Consider the following 26,483-nt stretch of genomic DNA (forward strand, 5'->3'; position numbering starts at 1 on the left):
GGGGCCCGGCCGGGCACAGCCCGAAGAGGAGACATGGGACCATCCTCCCGCAGGCCCACCACCCGCAGGAGGCGCCATAGGGGTCGGGTGCATTGTGTGCCGGGTGGCGGCCAGGAGCGGAGGCCCTGGCGGACTGACCCCCGGCTGCCAAGACTGGCAATAGGGACATGGAATGTCACCTCTCTGGTGGGGAAGGAGCCTGAGTTAGTGCGTGAGGTTGAGAGGTACCGGCTAGATATAGTCGGGCTCACCTCTACACATGGCTTGGGCTCTGGAACCAGTCTCCTGGAGAGGGGCTGGACTCTGTCTCAGTCTGGAGTTGCCCCTGGTGAGAGGCGGCGGGCTGGGGTGGGTATCCTAATATCCCCTCGGCTTGCTGCCGGTGCGTTGGGGTTTTTCCCGGTGGACGAGAGGGTTTGCTCCCTGCGCCTTAGGGTCGGGGAACGGGTCCTGACTGTCATCTGCGCTTATGCGCCGAGTGGCAGTTCAGAGTACCCCGCCTTCTTAGAGTCCCTGGGGGGGGGGTGCTGGAGGGTGCTCCACCTGGAGACTCTGTTGTCCTGCTGGGAGACTTCAATGCTCACGTGGGTAGCGACAGCGAGACCTGGAGGGGCGTGATTGGGAGGAACGGCCTCCCTGATCTGAACCCGAGCGGTGCTCTGTTATTGGACTTCTGTGCTAATCACAGTTTGGCCATAACGAACACCCTGTTCGAACATAAGAGTGTCCATAAGTGCACGTGGCACCAGGACACTCTAGGCCGTAGGTCGATGATCGATTTTGTAATCGTATCAGCAGACCTGCGACCATATGTTCTGGACACTCGGGTAAAGAGAGGGGCTGAGCTGTCAACTGATCACCACCTGGTGGTGAGTTGGATCAGGTGGCGGGGGAGGACGCTGGACAGACCTGGTGCACCTAAACGCGTAGTGAGGGTGTGCTGGGAACGTCTAGCAGAGGCCCCAGTCCGCGAGATCTTCAACGCACACCTCCGGCAGAGCTTCAACAGCATTCCAAGGGAGACTGGGGACATTGAGTCCGAATGGACCATGTTCAGCGTCTCCATTGCCGAAGCTGCTGCATTGAGCTGCGGCCGCAAGGTGGTTGGTGCCTGCCGTGGTGGTAATCCCCGAACCAAATGGTGGACACCAGAGGTGAAGGGAGCCACCAGGCTGAAGAAGGAGAACTATCGGGCTTGGTTAGCCTGTGGGACTCCGGAGGCAGCCGACAGGTATCGACAGGCCAAGCGGAATGCGGCTCGGGCAGTGGCTGAAGCAAAAACTCGGGTGTGGGAGGAGTTCGGAGAGGCCATGGAAAAAGACTTTCGGACTGCCTCGAAGAGATTCCTGAAGGCTCTGGACGTTGTAGGGCTGTCCTGGTTGACACGCCTCTGCAATGTTGCGTGGAGATCAGGGGCAGTACCTGTGGACTGGCAGACCGGGGTGGTGGTCCCCATCTTTAAGAAAGGGGACCGGAGGGTGTGTTCCAACTACAGGGGGATCACACTCCTCAGCCTCCCTGGGAAAGTCTATGCCAGGGTGCTGGAAAGGAGAGTTCGTCCGTTAGTCGAACCTCGGATACAGGAGGAACAATGCGGTTTTCGTCCTGGTCGCGGAACACTGGACCAGCTCTTTATCCTCTCCAGGATACTTGAGGGTGCATGGGAGTTTGCCCAACCAGTCTACATGTGTTTTGTGGACTTGGAGAAGGCATTCGACCGTGTCCCTCGGGGTGTCCTGTGGGAGGTGTTGCGGGAATATGGGGTGTCTGGCCCATTGCTACGGGCCATTCGATCCCTATACAACCGTTGCAAGAGCTTGGTTCGCATTGCCGGCAATAAGTCGGACTCATTCCTGGTGGGTGATGGGCTCCGCCAGGGCTGCCCTTTGTCTCCGGTTCTGTTCATAATTTTTATGGACAGGATTTCTAGGCGCAGCCAAGTGGCGGAGGGCTTTCGCTTTGGTGGCCTCAGAATCTCATCTCTGATTTTTGCAGATGATGTGGTTCTGTTGGCTTCATCGGGTGAGGGCCTCCAGCTCGCACTGGAACGGTTCGCAGCCGAGTGTGAAGCAGCGGGAATGAGGATCAGCACCTCCAAATCTGAGGCCATGGTTCTCAGCCGGAAAAGGGTGGAGTGCCCACTCCGGGTCGGGGATGAGTTCCTGCCCCAAGTGGAGGAGTTCAAGTATCTCGGGGTCTTGTTCGCGAGTGATGGGAGAAGGGAGCCGGAGATCGACAGACGGATTGGGGCTGCAGCTGCAGTAATGCGGACGCTGCACCGGTCCGTCGTGGTGAAGAGGGAGCTGAGTGTAAAAGCGAAGCTCTCAATTTACCGGTCGATCTACATCCCTACCCTCACCTATGGCCACGAGCTGTGGGTAGTGACCGAATGAACGAGATCGCGGATACAAGCGGCAGAAATGAGCTTCCTCCGAAGGGTGGCTGGCCTCTCCCTTAGAGATAGGGTGAGAAGTTTGGCCATCTGGGAGGGGCTCAGAGTAGAGCAGCTGCTGCTCCACATCGAAAGGAGCCAGCTGAGGTGGTTCGGGCATCTGACAAGGATGCCCCCTGGGCGCCTCCTGGGTGAGGTGTTCCAGGCATGTCCCACCGGGAGGAGGCCCCGGGGCAGACCCAGGACACGCTGGAGAGATTATATCTCTCGGCTGGCCTGGGAACGCCTTGGTATTCCCCCGGATAAGCTGGAGGAGGTGGCTGGGGAGAGGGAGGTCTGGGCCTCTTTGCTTAGGCTGCTGCCCCCGCGACCCGGCCCCGGACAAAGCGGATGAAGATGGATGGATGGATGGATGGATGTATATATATGCGTACATACATATATGCATACACAAATATACAGTGGTCCCTCGCTATAACGCGGTTCACTCGCTGTTTCGCGGATTTTCTTTGTTCAATTTTCCATGCTTTTTTTTTTTTAACAGTGCATTGTGTTCTGCGTCCTGATTGGCTGTAGACCATTGTCAGTCAATCTCATGCTGTGTCTCCTGTATAGTACAGAATGTGTTCAGCTTGTCAAATTTAAATAAATCTCCGATCGCTAGCAGTGTGACTGTGTTTGTAAGTTTTCTCCCCAACAAACACAAACATGTCGACAAAACGTTTTGCACTGTCAAAGGCAACCGCGGGTTTCTTTGGTTTCATTCTATAATACAGAACTTATTTTTCTACGAAGGTTTGAACTTTGAGAGTTTAAACGAGAGAAAAGTGTGAAAATGTTCATGCCTGTCTGAGAAAAGTGTATAAAGTGTGTAGTCAGGGGTTTCACAGCTTTAAAACATCTATAATAATTGTAATAAATAAAGTTGGCTACTTCCCTGATTTCACCTATTTCACCTAAACAATGTACATTTATGAGTCTAGCATTAAAGTTTTTCTATTAAACACCTCAAAAAACGACTAACTGTACTTTCCTCTGTGATGGAGAGATGAGAATCAGTTGTGATGGCTAATCTCAGAATACTCAGAAGCTCTGTAAGGAACAGTGGGCTCACTACTCCACCTAAAGGAGGACAGAAAGAAGGAAAAAGAGCCAGACTGCCAGGATCATGACAAGTTAATCTGATGATCTTACATTCACGGAAGTATCTTTCATGTTTAACTGTTTAATGTGTTAACTTTTTATTGTGACTGTGTTAGTTCATGGACACAACAGAAGTCTGTTAATTATTTGAGCTTGAAATCTAGTGAATATTGACTGGATGCATTCCTTATTTTGCTGGGTTTGTAAATTAAATTACATTTGCAAGGGAATAATATGTGTAATAACAATCTTATCAAAGGTTGGCTGAACCATATTTTCTGTGGTTGGGTCACACAAAGAGAGGTAGCTTTCATCGTTAATGGTGCAGATGGACTCAAGATGCAGGACTCGGATAAGTGACTGTGTGTTTATTCACAGTGAAGCGATGGAGGACCCGGCTCAGCAGTTACACATAACAGAACACACACACAGAGGGAAACGAGAGAATATGAAGAAGAGAGACAGATACAACTGGCTGAGTGGGTGAAGACCTCAGGACTGTGGCTGTAACTATACATCCAAAGTAGTGAAATATGTGCATATATGTAAGAATTAAACCGTTTCATTGATCTAATGGTACAATAGAAAGTGTTTAAGGCAAACATAATGCATTAAAATACATTTAAGAATAAACTAACTAATTGCTGTGACAACAAGACAAACTTACAGTATTTGTTAAGGAGATCAGTATAAAGGTGCATCCTTTTAATGGAATAACTACAAAATCTTTTTACACTATAAAGTGAAGATGGGACTTTGTCTTTTGTCATTCCTTTCATCACAAACAGTTGTCCCAGCAAAGCACTTGTGAGATGACTTCACGGCACAGAAATTTCACATTTCTTTTTGTTTTAATTCAGTGTTTATGCAGCATACAGGTGATGCTCAACTGGAAAAAGCCTTGCCTGTACTTTGTGCACATTCACAGGTTTGTGAAAAAAAAATTAAACTTACAACTTTTCATTTCAGTGTTTACGCTAAGTGATGTTTTGGTGAAGATTTGGCAAAAATATATATTTTGTTGCTCTGAAAACATATTCTAAGCTTCTGTTGGCTTCACTTTTTGAAGTTGAGCTGCTGAATAGTTAAATAAATCACATTTTCGTAGATATTTAGAAACTTTTTTAAATAGATATAATTGAATTCAAAATAGAAAAATGCTGTTTCCTAATAGTACACTTGTGAAACTGATTGGCAAGAAAAGAATTGTATCCATGCAGTAGTATATCCAACAATGAAGCAATGTGAAGGTGGAAGAAGCTTAACGTCTGCCAGCATGACTAAACATGGCCTGTGAGTCTCCATAGTCTTATATTAGGAAATAAGAATACATAATCATTATATGTAATATCATCTCAACTCCCACATTACTTTTTAATAATACTGCCTTGCTATTACAAACACAATACCAGGTCCTGATATGAAAGCTCAAGCAATGCCTCAAAATAGTCTGTATCACCTTTCATGGAATTAGGCCTCTGGCAAATGGCTTAATAAGATTATCTGGCCGGCCAATTTAACAAAGGCACAGTAATTGTTTAATGAAGATATTGAATATGCAGGCCACATTGTGTTCCATAAGCTATGACTTAATAACTGTCTGCAGTCTAAACGAGAGCCATCCTTTACCATCCTAAGTGGAGAAAACGTGTGCGCGTACAGATTTTTTTGTTACTTTGAGGAATATAAGTGTTAACAAACTGCCTTTAAATCAAACGATTGAAAAAAAGCATAGCAGCGGACAGCTTGCTGTAATTATTGCCGCTGGATTTGAATCATAAGAGTGTAATATTTTAAATTGTCAGTACGCATAGCATTAACAGAATTTGTGTGACAACAGATTTTAAAGGAACAAATCTGACCACACAGGCAATGCCATTCATCCATCCAGCCATCCAGCCATCCGTCTTCGTCCACTTATTCTCAAGAGGCTCTGGAGCGGGGGGCATATCCCAGCAAGTAAAGGGCAAGAGGTGGGCTACACCCTGAGCTTAAATCTACAGCAACTGCATGTTTTTTAGGCTAAAATTTTCTTTTAAAATATTAATGACACTGTTATTGATCATCTTTACTGTGCTGACTGCAGACAGCTGTGGAGATGGGGCATCTTGACATGTGCAGTTGGCTTGAAGTTGGCCTCTAGTGTTGTTCGCCACATCAAATTCCTGATGATTCTTATAGTCCTGATTAATCTTGTACAATTCAACGCATTTTAGGATACACCCGGTAGTGAGGGGTGCAAATTAAAACTTTAATCTACAGCAACTGCAAATTTTAAAAAGGTTTTTTAGGCTTTTTCATAATGTTCTTTTAAATTATTTATTGCACTATTATTGATCATATTTATTGTCTAATACACGTTCTTTATGACTATTAGATCATCTTTGGTTGTACAATCCTAGAGCCACGTTGGGAAGGGAACAACATGCGGGTGGTAAAGTGGATGAGAGCTTGTCTGACAAGATGAGAACTAAAGACAAAGATTGGTAGAGTAACACTTGTACAAGTGTGCCATTAGACCTGCACATGCGCTAATCAGCTTCTAGATATTATAGTTCAATATGGAGGGCTCATTTGGAAGAATTAACAAGATTTACTAAGCTAGAGAAATTAATGTGTTTGGCGATTAGATTCTGACGACCCATCATGGCAGAACAGATCCCATCAGAGATAGGATTCAGGACACGAGTCTAGACTTTGGTCGTGGTGAAGAAGAAGATGGAAGCTTGGATAGAGCTCTGAGGCACTTTTGTCAGCCAGACGGAGGGTTCACAAAAGAGTCTGAAAGGGAGAATGATGGAGAGCACTGATTTAAACCACACAGAATGGTGGCTGATTGGCTTAAAGAAAGCAAGCAAGAAGATGATTCGATTATAGTAATGATGTCAGTATTGAGATCAACAACATGGGAAAGTGATAGTGATGTGATGAACAAATTAGCAGCTGAACACCCAGGAAAGGAGCAGATGAGTGATTATAAATCTTTCTTACTGAACCTTTATTAGTGAAACAAAATTGCATGCAACTAAAAATGGACAAAACCTTAGACCAGACCTTCCCAAAGTGTGGGGCCCACCCCCTAGGGGGGGCGCAGAGCCATTGCAGGGGAGGGGGGGGGCGGTATGAAAAGGAAAAAAACAAAACGCTTGTACACTGCTAGCACGGGCGCCCACAGAAACGCAAAGCAGGAGATGAAGCATCGCTGAATATGTTTCCAAACCAACTTCATTCTAAGCCAAAGACTAGAAAATATGGTGAAGCAAATCTTCCCTTTGGCTTCACCTGCACAAGTGCCGAGGTAGGTCTCCCTGCAGGATTGGTTTTCCCTGCGTCGGGAGCAGCGCTGGGCCATTCACATTCTTGATTTTTCACAAACACTTGTTGTAATGACTAACTGACATGTTGGAGATGTTTGCTCTTTATACAGTAAAGTTACAGCTGGATACAAATAACATCAGGCTGATCCTGCCACGATTTGTTCCCTCGGTTCAAATCACAGACAAACAGGATCCCACAGTTGTTTATGTTTTTAGACCCATTTTGCACAGAGAGGCATTTTTTGAAAAATGTATTCATAGCAATGTTGAATATTATTACACAGGAAAAAAACAGCTACAGTAAAATAATCCCACCGTGACGCCTCTGCCTTTGTAAATGGAGGGACAGTAACTGCGTGTAAAACCTGCAGACAGTCAGATTAACAGTATTTTGTCTCTACCTGCCATTCTGCGATTCATGTCATGTAAACAATAATGTGGCCACAGCGTGACGTGAAAAAAGGCTCATACCTTTGACGCTGCATGACGAACTCTGTATTCCTCGTCCACACGTAAACGCAAAAAAGAGTTTTAAAAAAGCTCAGTTTTCGGTGATTCGAAACACGTGGACGAAACAGCTGCGTTTTCAAAAATACCCGTGTAGGTGCGGACGCAGCGTAAAAGAGTTAGTCGTTTATTTTATTACTACCTGTAATTTATTGCAGATTACTTGTATTTGCTTAATTGTTTACTAAATGTTTGAGGTGTGAAATAAACCGCAATTGAGCAAAATATGGGCGTGTGTGGTTGGAGGATGTGTTAGTGTGTGTGCACAGGGTTTCCTGAAGTGTTTATGAGAATTTTTTTTTTACAGTTTTCTCAGAAGTGAAACACTGATGTTGGACAAAAAGACCTGGCTTGCATTGTCTGCTCCAATTTCTTACCAAAAGTATTCTATTGATTGAAGGTCGGGACCCTTTGCAGGGCAATCAAGTTCCTTCACAACAAACTCGCCCGTCCATGTCTTTATGGACCAGGAATAACATTTAATTGAACAGAGAAAATGAAGAATAAAACTTTACTCCCTAATCACGGAACACTGAGCAGCTAGCTGCGTGATTAGGAATAAGCAACTGCTATTACAGCAAATGACTGGTGAGGTAGAACACATATGCTAGGGCAAGGGCGAGCCAGGACGTTAGGTCAGGGGGGAAATATCATCTCCACCCACGAGATTTGGTACCAAGCCACAAGAACAACTGATGTGTTGAATGCAAGAGCAGCTGACCTGTGCAAAACATCATGGCTGACCTGGAAACCTGGACCGTCCTTGGCTGACTACCAAGACTATGTGAAAGTCTACAAGAAGATGTGAATGCGGCATTACAGGCCATAACTAAAACAAGCCAGCAGATCTATACCAGAGAAAGATAAGCAGCCACAAGGAGCAGTAAGATTCATGGAGTAGGAGACTAGAGACCAAGATCAGGGTAACATGGAGGGATAGTATCAGAACTGCAGAACAGGGTCCAGTAACCAGAGTTATAATATATTTTTTTATTTTCTAAGTGGTTTTCATTTATTTATTTTTTATGTTTTGACTTTTTAATTCAGTTTAGTTTCAGTTCATTTCCAGAGTTGAATTTCTTTTGCAGATGTTTAGTTTTAGTTTAGTTTTTAGTAGTACCAGTGTTCGTTTTAGTCTTTTGAATTACTATGTGAAGGCATATGTGAAGGTAAGATTTAGGAAAATAAGGGCAGGTATTATAAAAACAAAATGAAAAATAAAAAGACCAAAAAACAAAACAAAAAAAAACATTTCCAATGCAGTTAAGCTATAGTGTGACAGACAATAAACATGTCTTTCAATAGCTGGAATAATGTTTTTGCCAACGTAATAGATACAAAAAATAAGGATGTTTGCTCTTAACTTGTATTTTATTTTAGTTAGCTTTTGAAGTTCACAAAAACATTTGTTAGTTTTACTGTTTCACAGTGTGAGTGTAACCTCAGAGAGTTACTAATGGTTTGAGTATGTTATGAGTGAGGTTGAAAAGTTGTGTTCATTATTAAGCTTTATTAAGTAAAATTGTTTTGATGAGAAATAATTAAATAGCAGGTGTTTATGATGTCCAGATGGTCTTTGAAGTATATTGGGGGGGGGGGGGGGGGGGGGTGCTACTGAGATCAGGAAAAAGGGAGAGGAAAAAAACTTTGGTTTTCCAAGTGTGAAACATGGTTGGCTTTCTTTATCCGGATTGTATAGAGGAAATAAACTGTCTGGGTACTGTTCTTAATTGGAGAGGAGTTTTGCTATTGCTGGGATTCTTCTGGGTGAGTTAACTTGTTCTGAGTAAGAATATTGTGATGTTAAGCGATCAACGATGACATGCTAACAGCTATCGCGGCCATTGCTATTAGCCTGTGGTTGTAAATGTACAATTGTGAAGATCAAACCTTATATTAGATTTTGTTAGCTTCCTATAACACTGTATGTAAAGACTGCAGGTTAAATGTATGCTGTAGAGATTGTATGTTTGTGTATCAAACCTCTAGTTGTATTTATTGTGAAGTGAATGCAGTTTAAAGAAAAGGTGGTGGGGATTTTTTTGTGCTATGACGCTGCACCATCAACATTTTGAAGCTCCAGGAGAGCCCATTTTGTTGTTTACTTTAGTAAGAAATAATCATTGTCAGTGTTTGGGGATATTTTGTCTTTCTTTCTGTACACTGGAGAGGCAGAAACTGCAACTTTGCTAGAATGTATGTAGAAAATATAGGAAAAAATATATGTATGGATGTCTAAGTGGAGATTTCTGAAAGTTACTCTGATTCTGTTATACAGGTCAGGTTTTTTCGGATGTACCCCTCCATGAGTCCTTGAGATGATTGGTCGGAAAACAAAACTAAATTCTTTGGACGAGCCTTGAACTGTACAGAGTCTACTTACGTGGTAGGACAGAATTGCACCTCATTTCTCCTTTGCGTATCCTGCAAGGAGAAGCCTTATTGCTGGACTCGCACTTCAAGGTGTGGCCTGACACTAGAGAGACTGAGCAAAATCGCCCGAGGGAGTGTTTTGTTTATTATTTTCCCTGATTTGGGCCCAATTTTTCCTTTCATGTAATGCTATTGTTTTCATTGTATGTATATGAGATTATTCATTTGTGAATACAAGTTAATCTAACCAAGTTCTCAGAGCGTTTTATTAGTCATCCAATTTGCTCTAGTAGTTGAACCTTAGCTATTGGTCCAGCACCCAGGTAAGCATTCAAATCTGTATCCCAAGTATTGAAAGAGGTCTTACATGAGTGTTTTTTAAGTTTTAGGGTTTTTTTGTTTCAGTTAACTATGGTAACCTTGCCAGTAACCATCTGGTATATCCAAGGAAAGAGTCTCAAATATGAAGAGCTGGATAGCAACACCCTGACATGTCACCACTCTGACATAATCCACACCAACTAGCTAAAGAAGCTAACTGCGCGCCATGGCAGCACGAATGAACCACCTAACAGTGTATAAGATACATAGAATGGCTAACCGAAGGCCAGACAGTCTTGACTCAATGCATAGCACATGGATCCTGGGATGCCTAAAACTGTACAAGATCAACAGGACCCTAAGAGCCTTCACCCAGAATTCAACTGGGATATGGCAAACAACACTAGACACCAATTTCAAGATGATCCATTAACTATTAAGCTGATGATTTACCAAGGAGAAGCTCTGTCCCCACTGATTTTCTGCAGGGCTAAACCCCATATCCAGATCTTTAGCTAGACCAGGGGTCTGCAACCTTTAACACCCAAAGAGCCACTTGGACCCGGTTTCCACGCAAAAGAAAACACTGACATCTAAAATGAAGATAGCACTGTATATATATATATATATATATATATATATATATATATATATATATATATGTGGGTCAATACATGAGCGGGACACAGAAAGGAATTGGCAAGAATACCAGAGGCGCAAAACACCAGCTACTGGTAGACAGAACAATCAGCCGAGACTGCAAGACCAGACTGACCAACCTGTTCACTGCCTGGATTGATTACAAGAAGGCCTATGACTCAATGCCCCACAGCTGGATACTGGAATGCCTAGAATTGTACAAGATCAATGGGACCCTAAGAGCCTTCATCAGGAACTCAATGGGGATGTGGCGTACAACACTAGAGGCCAACTCCAAGCCCATAGCACAAGTCACCATCAGGTGCGGGATCTACCAAGGAGATGCTCTGTCCCCACTGCTGTTCTGCATAGGCCTGAACCCCCTCAGTGAGATCATTAACAAGACTGGCTACGGATACAGACTACGGAACGGAGCAGTTGTCAGCCACCTCCTGTACATGGATGACATCAAGCTGTATGCCAAGAGTGAACGAGACATCGATTCACTGATCCACACTACCAGGCTATACAGCAATGACATTGGAATGTCGTTCGGACTGGAGAAGTGTAGCCGGATGGTAACAAAGAGAGGGAAGGTAGTCAGAACTGAGGGGATTGAACTACCAGAAGGCAACATTGCAGACATAGAGGACAGTTACAAGTACTTGGGGATCCCGCAGGCAAATGGGAACCATGAAGAGGCCGCTAGAAAAGCTGCAACCACCAAGTACCTGCAGAGGGTCAGGCAAGTCCTGAGGAGTCAGCTGAACGGTAAGAACAAGATCCGGGCCATCAACACGTACACCCTGCCCATGATCAGGTACCCTGCTGGGGTAATAGGCTGGCCAAAGGAGGAGATAGAAGCCACTGACATAAAGACAAGAAAGCTCCTTACCATGCATGGAGGGTTTCACCCCAAGTCCAGCACCCTGAGGCTGTACGCTAAGCGGAAGGAAGGGGGCCGGGGACTGGTGAGTGTCAGCACCACAGTCCAGGATGAGACAACGAACATCCAAGAATACATTGGGAAGATGGCCCCAACTGACTGAGTGCTCAGTGAATACCTCAGGCAGCAGAAACCCAAGAAAGAGGAGGGAGATGAGGAACCATCATGGAAGGACAGGCCCCTGCACGGTATGTACCACCGGCAGATAGAGGAGGTGGCTGATATCCAGAAATCCTACCAGTGGCTGGACAAAGCTGGACTGAAAGACAGCACAGAGGCACTAATCATGGCAGCACAAGAACAAGCTCTGAGCACAAGATCCATAGAGGCTGGGGTCTATCACACCAGGCAAGACCCCAGGTGCAGGCTGTGTAAAGATGCCCCAGAGACAATCCAGGACATAACAGCAGGGTGCAAGATGCTAGCAGGAAAGGCATACATGGAACGCCATAACCAAGTGGCCGGCATAGTGTACAGGAACATCTGTGCCGAGTATAACCTGGAAGTCCCGAGGTCAAAATGGGAGATGCCCCCAAGGGTGGTGGAGAATGACCGAGCTAAGATCCTGTGGGACTTCCAGATACAGACGGACAAAATGGTGGTGGCTAACCAACCGGACATAGTGGTGGTAGATAAACAGAAGAAGACGGCCGTAGTGATCGATGTAGCGGTTCCGAATGACAGCAATATCAGGAAGAAGGAACACGAGAAGCTGGAGAAATACCAAGGGCTCAGAGAAGAGCTCGAGAGGATGTGGAGGGTGAAGGTAACGGTGGTCCCCGTGGTAATCGGAGCACTAGGTGCGGTGACTCCCAAGCTAGGCGAGTGGCTCCAGCAGATCCCGGGAACAACATCGGAGATCTCTGTCCAGAAGAGCGCAGTCCTGGGAACAGCTAAGATACTGCGCAGGACCCTCAAGCTCCCAGGCCTCTGGTAGAGGACCCGAGCTTGAAGGATAAACCGCCCGCAGGGGCGTGCTGGGTGTTTTTTTTTTAATATATATATATATATATATATATTAGGGGTGCAACGATATTCGTATCGATATTGAACCGTTCGATACAGTGCTTTCGGTTCGGTACGCATATGTATCGAACAATACAAAATTTTTAATTTATTTTATCAACTTTCCTTCTGACGATGCTGTCTGTGTTGAGCGCTCAGTGAATCTGCGTTCGACTACTCCGCCTAGGCTGCACTGTCGAGCGCAGATCCACTGAGCGCTCAACACACACAGCATAATCAGAAGGAAGAGCGCAGGGCAAGCTAGCAAGACAGAAGTTAAGCTCTCCTTGCAACATGGACCTCCCCCACCCTCATTCAGATCTGGCGTTTGGAATTATTTTGTTTTTCATGTGACGTATGACCCTGAAGGTAAGCGCGTCATGGACTAAAGTAAAACAGTATGTTGGATGTGCCACGCAATGCTCAATTACATGGGTGGGAACTAGTGTGTTAGCGCAGTTAGCTCGTTAACGTGTTGGCCGTCTAGCCCCATGCACGGGGCGATCGGCGGTAGCTCGTTAACGGAGATTTGCCGTGTTGTGGCGTTAAGGTCATTTCAACGAGATTAACCTGAAAGCACTAGTGGGAACACAATGAATATGACTGCACATTTACGCCGACATCATCCTAGTGCAAAAACAAAAACAACAAGCATGCTACTAACTTTAGCCGAGTCATTTAGACAGCTGTTAGCACATGATTCTCCTTATGCTGCTGAGAATATAGCCCAGAAGAAGCGGATAGTATAGCTTTTATTTTGGAAAGAGCCATTTCTCTGTAATAAACTCTCTTTTCCAAAGATGAGTGATTCCTCAATCAGATACAGGGCTTGCAATATCGCTAGCCCGACGTCCTGGGGCTAGCGATTTTTTCAGTCGGGCTACCAAAATCTATCTCTTCCCTGCCCGTCGGGCTATTGTAGGAAGGAAAAATATATGTCAATGCTTTTGCATTCTTTCAGAAATGTAGCTGGGTAATTATGTCATTGGCATCGGTGAGCCACTGTCAATATAAGATAAGATAAGATAAGATAACCTTTATTAGTCCCACACGTGGGAAATTTGTTTTGTCACAGCAGGAGTGGACAGTGCAAAAGTTATGAGGCAAAAATTAGAATACAATAAGAATAAATACAGTACACAACTGTACAGAATAGAATAAAATAAAATACTATATACAGTAGAATAAAATAAAATAAATATACAATAAGATAAAAATAGAATACAAATACAAATACTATATACAACTGAGTAAAAATACAACGACGACAGAAAGGATTATTGCACTTAGTATTATTGCATATGTATGGATGTGTGTGCTTGATCAGTTAAAGTCTTTATTATGGAGTCTGACAGCAGTGGGGAGGAAAGACCTGCGAAATCTCTCCATCCCACACCGTGGGTGCCGCAGTCTCCCACTGAAGGAGCTGCTCAGTGCTGTCACAGTCTGCTGCATGGGGTGGGAGATGTTGTCCATCAGGGATGACAGCTTAGCCGCCGTTCTCCTGTCACTCACCACCTCCACTGGGTCCAGAGGGCATCCTAGAACAGAGCTGGCTCTTCGGATCACCCTGTTCAGTCTCTTCCTGTCCCCAGCAGAGATGCTGCCGCCCCAGCAGACCACGCCATAAAAGATAGCAGAAGCCACAACAGAGTCATAGAAGGTCTTCAGGAGTGGGCCCTCCACTCCAAACGACCTGAGTCTCCGCAGCAGGTACAGCCTGCTCTGCCCTTTCCTGTAGAGGGCGTCTGAGTTATGAGTCCAGTCCAGTCTATTGTTCAGATGAACACCAAGGTACCTGTAGCTGTCCACAGCCTCAATGTCCATACCTTGGATGTTCAGTGGTTGCAGTGGAGAATGCTTGTGCCTGCGGAAGTCTACCACCAGTTCCTTGGTTTTACTAGCGTTGATCTGGAGGTAGTTCAGCTGGCACCAGTCCACAAAGTCTTGGGTCAGACCTCTGTACTCCTTGTCGTCCCCATCAGTAATGAGGCCGACTATTGCAGAGTCATCAGAGAACTTCTGCAGGAAGCACTGGGTGGAATTGTGGGAGAAGTCTGCAGTGTAGATGGTGAAGAGGAACGGAGCCAGAACCGTTCCCTGTGGGGCCCCCGTACTGCAGACGACCCTGTCCGACACACAGCCCTGAGTCCTCACATACTGTGGTCGGTCGGTGAGGTAGTCCAGGATCCAGGTAGTGAGGTGATGGTCCACTCCAGAGTTCACCAGCTTGTCCTTTAGAACCGAGGGAAGAATAGTGTTGAAGGCACTGGAGAAATCAAAGAACATGATTCTCACAGTGCTTCCAGCGGTCTCCAGGTGAGCGAGGGAAAGATGTAGGAGGTGAATGACGGCATCATCCGCTCCAATGCCAGGCTGGTAGGCAAACTGAAGTGGGTCCAGTGATGAGCTTATTAGGCGCCGAAGCTGAGCCAGGACCAACCGCTCCAGGGTCTTCATCAGGTGGGATGTCAGAGCCACCGGCCTGTAGCTGTTGAGGTCCTTGGGGCGTGAAGTCTTTGGCACTGGTACAACACAGGAGGTTTTCCAGAGCTGTGGGACTCTTCCCAACCTCAGGCTCAGGTTGAAGAGGTGCTCCATCACCCCACACAGTTGGTCCGCGCAGGACCTGACGACCCTCGAGCTGATGCCATCTGGACCCGCTGCCTTCTTGCCATTAATCCTCCTCAGTTCTCTCCTAACCTGGGTGGTTGAGAGAGACAGGCTGGAGCCTTGTGTTGAGTGTGTATTGGATGCTGCAGTTGGGGGTGGGGGGGAGTGAGCAGGGTGAATAGAGGAGGTGTGAAGTGTCTGAGGTGGAACAGCAGCAGTGGGGGTGGGTGAGTCTGCAGCCGATGTTGTAGACTGCCTCATGGCTGAATCAAATCTGTTGAAGAAATGATTCAGTTCATTTGCCCACCTCACATCCCTCCCAGGCAGAGAGTTCTGCTGTTTGTGGCCCGAGATGGTTCTGAGGCCTCTCCAGACTTCACCAACGTTGTTTTGTTGAAGCTGGTTCTCCATCTTCTGCCTGTAGCTCTCCTTCCCATTCCTTATCAGTCCCCTCAGCTCTCTCTGCACCCTTTTCAACTCCTCTTTGTCTCTGGATTTGAAGGCCCTCCTCTTCTGCTTGAGGACGGTTTTAATTTCTGGGGTAATCCAAGGTTTGTTGTTGGAGAAACACCGTACAGTCCTGGTAGGTACAGTGTTATCCACACAGAAGTTTATATAGTCAGTAATGCATATAGTAAGGCTGTCGATGTCCTCTCCGTGGTCATCACAAATCACCTCCCACACAGTCGACTCAAAACAATCCTTAAGAGCCTCCTCGCTCTCCTCTGACCATCTCTGTACTGTGCGGGTGGCTGGTGGCTCCCTGCGCACTAAGGGCTCATACACAGGGACAAGGTGCACCAGGTTGTGATCAGATCTGCCCAGGGGAGGGAGAGGTGATGAACTGTATGCCTCTTCTGCATTGGCATACAGTAAGTCCAGTGTTTTATTGACTCTGGTTGGGCAGGTCACATACTGGGTGAAGGTGGGCAGTGTGGAGTCCAGTGAGGCATGATTGAAGTCCCCTGATATTATGAGAAGGGCTCTCGGTGATTGTGTTTGCAGTCTGCTGACCACAGAGTGGAGAGAGTCACAGGCTGCATCCGCATTGGCCGAGGGGGGACATACGCTGTTATCGCGATAACATGCGAGAACTCCCGGGGCAGGTAGTACGGACGCATGCTAATGGCTAACAGCTCAATGTCTCTGCTGCAGAGTTGCTCTTTTACAGTGATGTGCCCAGGGTTACACCATCTGTCGTTCACAAAAACTGCCAGTCCCCCTCCTTTCCTCTTACCGCTGTCTCTGGTCCTGTCCGCTCGCAGCAGCTGGAATCCCGGTAGTGTCACGCTTGTGTCTGGAGTTAGCGATGTTAGCCACGACTCCGTTAGCATCATGATGCTACATTGCCGGTACTCCCTCTGTGACCAGGTTAGTGACATGAGCTCATCCATCTTATTGGACAAAGATCTTACGTTTCCAATAATTACAGAAGGAAGAGATGGTCGATAACGTCTCCTTCTCGGGCGACGGCGCTCCTTCCCAGCACGACACCCCCGTCTTTTCCTCCTCAGCTCGCTGGGAATATCGGGTCTGTCCGCCGGCAGTACCGCTGCAGGACGCAGCGCTAACAGCTGATCCTTACTGTAAACAAAGGATCTCTGCTCTGGGTCCCCAGACACGGGTGAAAAAAGTAGAAATAAACTGAGAAAAACGACCAGGACTAGCACAAAACGGTAGAACATGGTTGCAGAGTCTAATTACTAATACGTTAGTTACAAAAAAATTACGAGAAAAAAGATAAGAAAGAAAGAAACTCAGAATGAGCAGAGCTGCTGTAACAGGCTGCCGCACACGGGGGGCGCCGGAAGTGACAATATGTGACATATTGAAATCGTGTTTGAATTTGCGCTTGTTTTTTTGCTTTCACTTTGCAATCGTGCGAACTGTGTATAGAGAGCGACAGCACTGATCTGTGAGTGATGATAATTTGTGCACCAATTCCTCTGACATCGTCTTATCAATCGTTAGCTTACTACGCAAACATGACAAGTGAAATCTCCCGCAGCTTAAACATGTGAGAGGTTGATCGTGCAGAGAATCGCTGAGCTTATGTGAGTCCGTGTAAAAGCAGCAGGATATATATTTTAGTTCTGCTGAGCCAAATAAGACAGGTCAGGGTGAAGAAGTGACAGCCAAAGAAAAGCTTACCACAAAACGGAGAAGTTATGACAAATAATAATAATAATAATAATAATAATAATAATAATAATACATTTTATTTAAATAGCGCCTTTCAAAGCACCCAAGGACACTGTACAACAGATAAAAACTGGAAATATACACAATGATAAAAATAGAAGATAAAAGTTAAAACATACAGAAATTTAAGAATAGGCAATTTTAAACAGATGAGTTTTAAGGGTGGACTTAAAAAGAGAGAATGAGCTAATATTTCTGAGGTCCGGGGGTAGGGAATTCCAAAGTCGAGGGGCAGAGCAACTAAAGGCCCTCTCTCCCATTGTGATCAGACGAGCAGAGGGAACAGAGAGAGAAAGAGAAGATGAAGATCTGAGGCAGCCGGATGGGAGCTTCATCTGTAATAAGTCAGAGAGAATGAATAGCCTTGAATGTATACAGAATTATTTTAAAATGGATGCGAAATTTGACCGGGAGCCAGTGAAGTTGCTTCAGGATTGGGGAGATGTGGTGGGTAGAAGAAGTCCTAGTAATAATACGGGCAGCAGAGTTCTGGACAAGTTGGAGCTTGTTGATAGATTTTTGTGTGAGGCCAAATAATAATGAGTTGCAGTAGTCAATTCTAGAGATAACAAGATTATGGATGAGAATGGCAGTTGCGTGAGGTGTGAGGAAGGGGCGGAGGCGATTAATGTTACGGAGTTGGAAATATGCTGCACGTGTAATATTATTGATATGCGAGTTAAAGGATAATGTGCTATCGAGAATGACACCCAAGCTTTTCACAGAAGGAGAGATAGGGACCAGCGAGTTATTGATGGTGAGAGAGAAGTTGTTAATTCTGGATAGCAGTCGTTTGGTGCCAACCAGAAGAAGTTCCGATTTATTGCTGTTGAGTTTAAGAAAGTTGGAGGAGAACCAAGAATTAAGTTCAGCTAGACAGAGGATGAGGGAGGGTGGAGGAAGAGTAGAGTCAGGTTTGGTAGCGAGATAGAGCTGGGTGTCATCGGCGTAGCAGTGGAACTGAATATTATATTTACGAAAAATATGTCCGAGTGGAAGAAGGTAGATGATGAAAAGAAGGGGCCCGAGGACAGATCCCTGGGGCACCCCAGTGGATAAAGGAGAAAGCTGAGAAGTGAAGGATTTTAATTGAATGAACTGAGTGCGGTCAGATAGGTATGATTTAAACCAGGCTAGTGGAGTGTGAGAGAGACCAATAGAAGCTAATCTGTTAAGGAGAATGGGATGAGAGATGGTGTCAAAAGCTGCACTCAGATCAAGAAGGATAAGGATGGAGAGGAGACCAGAATCAGCTGCTATAAGAAGGTCGTTTGTTATTTTTATAAGAGCAGTTTCAGTGCTATGTAAAGGACGAAAGCTGGACTGGAACTGTTCGTAAAGGTTATTATCAGTTAGGTGAAGATGGACTTGTGAAGCAACTATTTTTTCAAGGATTTTTGAGAGAAATGGTAGATTGGAGATAGGACGAAAATTATTAAAGTTGTTGGGATCTAGACCAGTTTTTTTCAGAATTGGGGTAATAGCAGCAACTTTGAAGGAAGCAGGAACAGTTCCAGTGGTGAGTGAAGAGTGAATAATAGCAGATATGAGGGGAAGGAGAGGGAGTAAGCAGGCTTTGACGAGGACAGTGGGGATAGGATCGAGCTGGCAGGTAGAAGGCTTTGATTTATGGATGAGATCAGCAATATCAGCTAAGGATGGAAGTTGAAAAACAGAGAGGAAGTGAGAAGGGGGAGGAGTTAGGACAGAGAAGCTACATTGAGCATTAGGGTCCAGGTCTAAGTGTATTTTATGAATTTTATCAATAAAGAATAGCATTAGAGCATCACAGAAGTTAGATGAATAGAGATGAGCAGGGAGAGAATCAGGTGGCCTGTTAAAAGAATTGAATAGTGAGAAAAGGGTCTTGGTAGAGTTCTTACTTGAGCAGACAATAGCAGAGTAATAAGCAGATTTGGTTTGACTAATACATTCCTGGTAAAACAGAACGTGGTTATTAAACATATCCTTATGAATAGTAAGGCCAGTTTTCTTATAGAGGCGTTCAAGCTGTCGGCCTTTAGCTTTCAGTAGCCGGAGTTCAGGGGTGTACCAGGGTGCAGAGCGAGAAAAAAGTACAGTTCTGGTTTTTTGTGGAGCCAGGGAATTTAAAATACTACTAAGGCTATGATTATAAAAAAGTACCAGGTCCTCTTGAATAGCTAAGTTGTTAGAAGACAAGCAGCTAGAAAAAGCAGAGGAAAGGATATCAAGATTTATATTCTTAATATTCCGGAAAGAGATAATACGGGGGTTGTTAATTACAGAGAGGGTCATGTGAACATTAAAGGAGAGAAGTAGATGGTCCGAAATTGGCAGTTCGTCAGCTGTACAGATGGAGGGGTAAGTCCAGAACAGCAGACTAAGTCCAAAGTGTGGCCCTTAATGTGGGTAGGGAAGTTTATGTATTGTTTAAGGCTGAAGCTATCAAGGCAGGATAGAAGGTCCTTGGTAAGAGGATGGTCGCAGTTGTCCACGTGAACGTTAAAGTCACCCAGCAATATTATATTAGGGGAGACAGTAGCTAGATTGGTCAGCAGATCGGCAAAGTCACTGATAAAAACAGAATTAAATTTTGGGGGGGCGGTAGATGACAGCTATTACAGTTGGGGTAGGTCCTGAAAGTTGACAAACAGCAGATTCAAAGGAGCTGTACGTAGGGGCGGACAGCGGCGAGACTTTCCAGTTCTCGCGATAGATTATCGCGAGGCCACCACCACGGCCGGACTCGCGAGGTTGGCAGGTGTAAACAAACCCCGGGGGGGTGGAGTCGTTGAGTTGCGAAAAGTCATTGGGCTGTTGCCATGTCTCAGTCAAGCAGAAAAAGTCAAACTTACGGTCTGTTAGGAGATCCTGGATGAGATGTCCTTTGTTCGTAAGCGAACGGATATTAAGCAGGCCGAAGTTGACAGGAATACTGTCGGACTGGATGAGAGTGTTAGCCGACCTAGGCAGACCAGTCAGAACATTGTGGTCAATAGACCTGCAGGGGTTCCGTTGAGAGCGACCAGAGGTGGACCAGAAGGACTGAATTGGTTTGGAATTATCCTGATGGAAATACCGACGGGAGCCTCGATGTACGTACTTTCGGCGAGGGAGGAAGGCAATGTCCGTGTGGAAATGAAGAGCAGCCAATGGCGGAGCAGCTAAAGAGAAGCGGAGCCGGAGGAGCTCATCAGCTGTATATTGATGAAGTCCAGTGCCGAGTCGGTAGATCGATGACATAAGGATCCAGACCCACACTGAGAGTACATAGATCCTGAAAGGCCACATCATGGACAGGAACAGCCGGGCAGGGACACCGGTGGGCCTTAGAAACAGGAGTAGGACAGAAGTCCAAAAGTCCAGAGTCCAGTAGCGTTAACGTTAGCGATAGTGGTGAGTGGCGGCCGGTGAGTAGCGGCAGCCAGTCGCGCCAGCGTTCACTCAACCGGAAGTATCTTTGTCAAATCAGACTATAAGGCAAAAAGAAAGTGCAGCTTTATGGTTTCATGGACAAAATAATTTCTGTGGCTGCAATATGACGAGCTAAATAACCAGGGCTGCACATAAGTGGTCCGCAGGTGCACATTCGCTGTCAAAATAAAAAACACGCACAAGGGTTAGGGTTAAATTTTAAAACTGTACTTTTGAGTTAAAATATATATTTATAATTTTAATAAATGACAAATTAAAAAGGCATGAACATTTTATTTTGTATCGAAAAAATATCGAACCGTGACACCAAAGTATCGAACCGAACCGAACCGTGAATTTTGTGTATCGTTGCACCCCTAATATGTGTGTGTGTGTATATATATATATATATATATATATATATATATATACCCATAGCAGCTGGATAGCGTAGTGGTTAGACTACACGCCTTTGGAACAGAGGATCGCAAGTTCGATTCCTGCCTGGGGCGTCTGTATCCAGTAAGGGTCCTAAGGCTAGACCCCCTATGCTAAGCAAGCCTACCGCAGACATGAGCGAGACAGATAAATATGAAGGCATGCCGGCTCGGACGTCGCCCGGATCAACAAGGTCCGCGTCAGGTGTTGAGGAACCAGGGCACCCTGACGAAAAGTGGGCTACTGGAACAAGAAGGCATCGGTGGGCAAGGGACGAAAACAGGGCGTTGTTGGAATGCTACTACGCAAGTAACCCCGGCGGAAGGGGCTACATGAATAGGATGAGGGACCTATGGATTCTTCGATACCCAACATCCACAATGACGGCGAAACAACTAGTAGCTCAGTGTTCCAACATTCGAAAGAAGGGACTACTCTCACAGCTAGAGATTGACGAGGTACAACACAAATGCTACGGCAAGGAGGAGTCAGGACGCCAGGTCAGGGGGGAGATATCATCACCCCCACCCGAGATTGGGTACATAGCCCCAAGTGTGATAGGAGAAGGATTGTTGAGTGCGAGAGGAACTGACCTGAAAAATAGGATCATGGCCAAGCTTGAAACCTGGATACCCCGTAGCCGGTTACCAAGATTACGTGAAGTACCCTCAGAAGGTCTGCTAGATGATGTTAATGCAGCACTACGGGCAATACCTACAACCACGATTACCGACACTAACAAGCTGATCTACAATACGGCAGCAGTGATCAGTGAGATGCTTGGCTACAAGTTGAACAGCCACAAGGGGCAGTACCCTCCATGGAGAATGAGGCTAGAGGGCAAGATCAAAGTAGCACGGAGAGAGGTTAGCCAACTAACGGAGTTGCAGAAAGGTGCGACAAATAAGGTGCCTAAGAAATACAGCAAGCTGTCCATACCTGAGGCCTTGGAAACTGCCAAGCAAAGACTCACAGCCTTGGCCAGCCGCTTGAGGAGGTACACCAGAGAGATAGAAGGCAGGAGAATAAACCAGCTGTTCTCCACAGAACCAGCAAAGGTGTACTCTCAGTGGCAAGGGAACAATAAGAGAACAGCACCACCAAGGCTGGAGACGGAGCAATACTGGAAGAGCATATGGGAGAAGGATGCAACCCATAACGGCAATGCTCAGTGGCTATTGGATCTGAGGGCAGACCACAGCGACCTCCCTGAACAGGGTCCAGTAACCATCACAGTGGCAGATATCCAAGAAAGGGTCTCCAGTATGAAGAGTTGGACAGCACCAGGGCCCGACATGGTTCACGCCTACTGGCTGAAGAAGCTAACTGCACTCCACGAGCGTCTGGCAGCACAAATGAACCAGCTGCTAGTTAACGAGAGACACCCGGAATGGCTAACTGAAGGCCGGACGGTCCTGATCCCCAAGGACCCCAAGAAGGGACCGGTCCCCTCCAACTACCGACCAATAACCTGCCTCAGTACTACATGGAAGCTCCTGTCAGGCATCATATCGGCTAAGATGAACAGGCACATGGGTCAATACATGAGCGGGACACAGAAAGGAATTGGCAAGAATACCAGAGGCGCAAAACACCAGCTACTGGTAGACAGAACAATCAGCCGAGACTGCAAGACCAGACTGACCAACCTGTGCACTGCCTGGATTGATTACAAGAAGGCCTATGACTCAATGCCCCACAGCTGGATACTGGAATGCCTAGAATTGTACAAGATCAATGGGACCCTAAGAGCCTTCATCAGGAACTCAATAGGGATGTGGCGTACAACACTAGAGGCCAACTCCAAGCCCATAGCACAAGTCACCATCAAGTGCGGGATCTACCAAGGAGATGCTCTGTCCCCACTGCTGTTCTGCATAGGCCTGAACCCCCTCAGTGAGATCATTAACAAGACTGGCTACGGATACAGACTACGGAACGGAGCAGTTGTCAGCCACCTCCTGTACATGGATGACATCAAGCTGTATGCCAAGAGTGAACGAGACATCGATTCACTGATCCACACTACCAGGCTATACAGCAATGACATTGGAATGTCGTTCGGACTGGAGAAGTGTAGTCGGATGGTAACAAAGAGAGGGAAGGTAGTCAGAACTGAGGGGATTGAACTACCAGAAGGCAACATTGCAGACATAGAGGACAGTTACAAGTACTTGGGGATCCCGCAGGCAAATGGGAACCATGAAGAGGCCGCTAGAAAAGCTGCAACCACCAAGTACCTGCAGAGGGTCAGGCAAGTCCTGAGGAGTCAGCTGAATGGTAAGAACAAGATCCGGGCCATCAACACGTACGCCCTGCCCGTGATCAGGTACCCTGCTGGGGTAATAGGCTGGCCAAAGGAGGAGATAGAAGCCACTGACATAAAGACAAGAAAGCTCCTTACCATGCATGGAGGGTTTCACCCCAAGTCCAGCACCCTGAGGCTGTACGCTAAGCGGAAGGAAGGGGGCCAGGGACTGGTGAGTGTCAGCACCACAGTCCAGGATGAGACAACGAACATCCAAGAATACATTGGGAAGATGGCCCCAACTGACTGAGTGCTCAGTGAATACCTCAGGCAGCAGAAACCCAAGAAAGAGGAGGGAGACGAGGAACCATCATGGAAGGACAGAGCCCTGCACGGTATGTACCACCGGCAGATAGAGGAGGTGGCTGATATCCAGAAATCCTACCAGTGGCTGGACAAAGCTGGACTGAAAGACAGCACAGAGGCACTAATCATGGCAGCACAAGAACAAGCTCTGAGCACAAGATCCATAGAGGCTGGGGTCTATCACACCAGGCAAGACCCCAGGTGCAGGCTGTGTAAAGATGCCCCAGAGACAATCCAGCACATAACAGCAGGGTGCAAGATGCTAGCAGGCAAGGCATACATGGAACGCCATAACCAAGTGGCCGGCATAGTGTACAGGAACATCTGTGCGGAGTATAACCTGGAAGTCCCGAGGTCAAAATGGGAGATGCCCCCAAGGGTGGTGGAGAATGACCGAGCTAAGATCCTGTGGGACTTCCAGATACAGACGGACAAAATGGTGGTGGCTAACCAACCGGACATAGTGGTGGTAGACAAACAGAAGAAGACAGCCGTAGTGATCGATGTAGCGGTTCCGAATGACAGCAATATCAGGAAGAAGGAACACGAGAAGCTGGAGAAATACCAAGGGCTCAGAGAAGAGCTCGAGAGGATGTGGAGGGTGAAGGTAACGGTGGTCCCCGTGGTAATCGGAGCACTAGGTGCGGTGACTCCCAAGATAGGCGAGTGGCTCCAGCAGATCCTGGGAACAACATCGGAGATCTCTGTCCAGAAGAGCGCAGTCCTGGGAACAGCTAAGATACTGCGCAGGACCCTCAACCTCCCAGGCCTCTGGTAGAGGACCCGAGCTTGAAGGATAAACCGCCCGCAGGGGCGTGCTGGGTGTTTTTTTTATTTTTATTTTTTATTTTTTTTACCTTTATGCTTTGTGTGAACAACTAACGTAAGTAAGTAAAGTTTATTTATTAAGCGCTTTTCATAGACAGGCAGTCACAAAGCGCTGTACACAAATATTAAAATAAACAATACAATAAATAGGCATTATACACAATGTAAAAGATCAAATGTAAAGAATGGAAAGATTATAAAATACGTAGATCAACAAAAGGCTTGTTTGAAAAGAAAAGTTTTTAACTGCTTTTTAAAAGAATCGACAGAGCAACTAAAGTGTGTTGCTTATGAAATCCATGAAGTGCTACAGAGAAAATTACATTTTATTTATGTAATTAACACATTTTGAACTCTTAAAGAAATATAACAAAAGGAAAGACACCCAGCTGAACTAAAATGATCCAGCAAACAAAAACTGTTGTGAGCCACCACACTTATATCGCCTTTGGGCTTTTGGAGCCTTGACCTGACTTTTAAAAAATAATTGAAAAAAAAGCACTATGCTGCTAAAAAAAAATAGATATTTGCAAAATTCTGCCGAAATATGTATTTTACCTGGTTAATGTGTGTGGCAGGGCGTGGTCTGCAGCGCCGCTGCAGGGGAGGCGGACGCACCTGACCGGCACCCGCAATCACACCTCATCACCTTAAAATCTGTGCTCTCTCTGCTGTTGTGTTGGTCTGTGTCGGGCTGAAGAGCTACAGCCGGCTGTGTGCGTACAGCAACCGTGTGTGAACAGTGGTCAATAAAGAGATGCTGAAAAGCGTGTTCATGCAAACATCGTCGGGTCTGCCGTGATATGTTTACAATAAGACTTATGGTCCCGAACCTCTGCGCACAGTGTCTGCTGTCATCCGAGGCGTGAGCGGTGTTTGCTTTTATGTTTGTTTTTGTTTAGTTCACGGTGGGGAACAGCTGCTGACATAATGTGGATCCGAAGATCCATAATTGGCCTAGCTGGGGTTGAAAGTCTCGATAAATGCACGGCGTTTCGGCGGGTACACCGGCTTCCGCGAGTGTGCCGCTTATTTTGAGCGATGAAAAAATAATAAGATATAATTTTATTTTTATATTTCAAAATCCCAATAATCTTCCAATTTAGAACTACAAGTGAAAAAAAGAACTAAACACAAATAAAATTCACTTCAGCTAAATACTTCTAATTTATTTTCCCAAACCACCCGGAGCCGCAAAATAAAGACTAAAGAGCTGCATGATTTTTGAATCCCAATCATCTTATTAATGGGTCCAGTGAATGTGGATTCAAGTGCCCTGCATGTGCATGCGTTTGTTTCACTTTCCATCCATCATTAATGGTAACCACCTCCTGTTCCAAATCGAAGAAATATTCTGTCTGTGTGCCTATGATGCCTCTATAAAGAGCAAATCTGAAGAAAATACATGCATAGATTGCTGGCTTTGTAGCTATCAGTGCCCATTACTTACTGCAATGTGAAGTGATAAAGAGGAGCCACAACCCTCCGTGAAAGTGTGACCATTTTTCACAAGTTAGAGCACATTAGAGAGTCAAGTCATTATCACATATTTGTCTCTGATACTTTGCTGCTGATCTCAGTCACTGTAACAGAGTTGCCTCCTTCTGTGTACAGAGATTTACAGATGTAGGTAAAAGGCATACTGCACTGAAGACGGCACTCTTCAGTCCATCATCAAAGCAGAAGAGAGTGCAGGTAGGGTGGAGTGGGTGGAGATGAACGCTGGAGTGATTTGTGACAGATGGGTAT

At 45.9% G+C, this 26,483-nt stretch overlaps 1 pseudogene; it reads right to left on the minus strand.

The window, feature by feature from the left end:
* Positions 1–20,731, minus strand: part of LOC113029837 (uncharacterized) — a 49,686-nt pseudogene extending 28,955 nt beyond the window's left edge.
* Between the last annotated feature and the right edge of the window lie 5,752 nt (positions 20,732–26,483).

The sequence above is a fragment of the Astatotilapia calliptera genome, chromosome 9, assembly GCF_900246225.1.
Source record: "Astatotilapia calliptera chromosome 9, fAstCal1.2, whole genome shotgun sequence".
Classification (NCBI taxonomy): Eukaryota; Metazoa; Chordata; class Actinopteri; order Cichliformes; family Cichlidae; genus Astatotilapia; species Astatotilapia calliptera.